Source organism: Lampris incognitus, unplaced genomic scaffold (assembly GCF_029633865.1).
Source record: "Lampris incognitus isolate fLamInc1 unplaced genomic scaffold, fLamInc1.hap2 scaffold_138, whole genome shotgun sequence".
Taxonomy (NCBI): domain Eukaryota; kingdom Metazoa; phylum Chordata; class Actinopteri; order Lampriformes; family Lampridae; genus Lampris; species Lampris incognitus.
In genome coordinates this window covers 172,501-174,073 of record NW_026611107.1, presented here as the reverse complement: position 1 = coordinate 174,073, position 1,573 = coordinate 172,501, and positions in this window count along the sequence as shown.

Sequence of the window (1,573 nt, the reverse complement as noted above, 5' to 3'; positions counted from 1 at the left end):
AAAGTAGTCCTTCCACTTCGTAGCACACTCTCCTCGCTTGGCAGCACATTTCCATCTGTATCTTTGATCGCCCTAACTTGTCGCACATCCTCGGCAGCTCGGTCTCTCTGTCTAGCCAATCTGTACAAGTCTTTTTCTCCTTCCTTAGTGTCTAACCTGTCATACAGCTCACCGTACGACTTTTCCTTTACCTTTGCCACCTCTCTCTTTGCTTTACGCTGCATCTCCTTGTACTCCTGTGTACTTTCTTCATCTCTCTGACTATCCCACTTCTTCTTTGCCAACCTTTTCCTCTGTATACTTTGCTCTACTTCCTCCTTCCACCACCACCACCACCACCACCACCGCCAAGTCTCCTTGTCTTCCTTCCTCTGTCCCGATGACACACCAAGTACATTCCTAGCTGTCTTCCTCGCTATTTCTGCAGCGCTTGCCCAGCCATCTGGCAACTCTTCACTACCACTCAGTGCCTGTGTTAACTCCTGCCTGAACTCCACACAACAGTCTTCCTTCTTCAACTTCCACCATTTGATCTTCGGCTGTGTCTTCACTCGCTTCCTCATGTTGGTCTCCAAAGTCATCTTACAGACCACCATCCGATGCTGCCTAGCTACGTTCTCCCCTGTCACCACCTTGCAGTATGCAATCCCTTTTACATCGCGCCTTCTACACAAGATATAGTCCACCTGTGTGCACTTTCCTCCACTCGTATACGTCGTCACCCTGTGCTCCTCCCTCTTCTTGAAATATGTATTCACCTCAGCCATTTCCATCCTTTTCGCAAAATCGAACACCATCTGTCCTTCCACATTTCTCTCCTCGATTCCATACCTTACCATCAACTCCTCACCACCTCTGTTCCCTTCAGCAACGTGTCCATCGAAGTCCGCTCCAATCACCACTCCCTCCTCCTTGGGTACCCTTTCCACCACGTCGTCCAACTCAACTCCAGAATTCTTCTTTTTCGTCCATCTTACACCCGACTTGCGGGGCATATGCGCTGATAACCGTCAGCAATACACCTTCGATTTCCAGCTTCATAATCCTCACTCTGTCTGACACTGTGTTCACCTCCAGCACGCTCTTGACATACTCTTCCTTCAGAATGACCCCTACCCCATTTCTCCTCCCATTCGCACCATGGTAGAAGAGTTTGAACCCACCTGCGATACTCCTGGCCTTACTCCCCTTCCACCTTGTCTCTTGTCACCTTTCTTCTTTCCATCACGTCAGCCAGCTCTCTCCCTTTACTAGCCATAGTGCCAACATTCAAAGTTCCGACTGACTCTCACCTCCACACGGCTACCCTTCCTCCTCTCTAGCTGCCTCTGGACATGCCTTCCCCCTCTCCTTTTCCTTCGCCCAACAGTAGCCTAGTTTCCACCGGCACTCCGCTGGTTAACAGTACCGATGGCGGTCGTCGGTAACCCGGGCCTCGACCGATCCGGTATGGAAATCTTATTTATGATCCGCATATTTGATTTGGCAAAGATTTGACGCCGGATGCCCTTCCCGACGTAACCCTCCCCATTTGTCCGGGCTTGGGACCTGCACTAAGAATGCACTGGCTTGT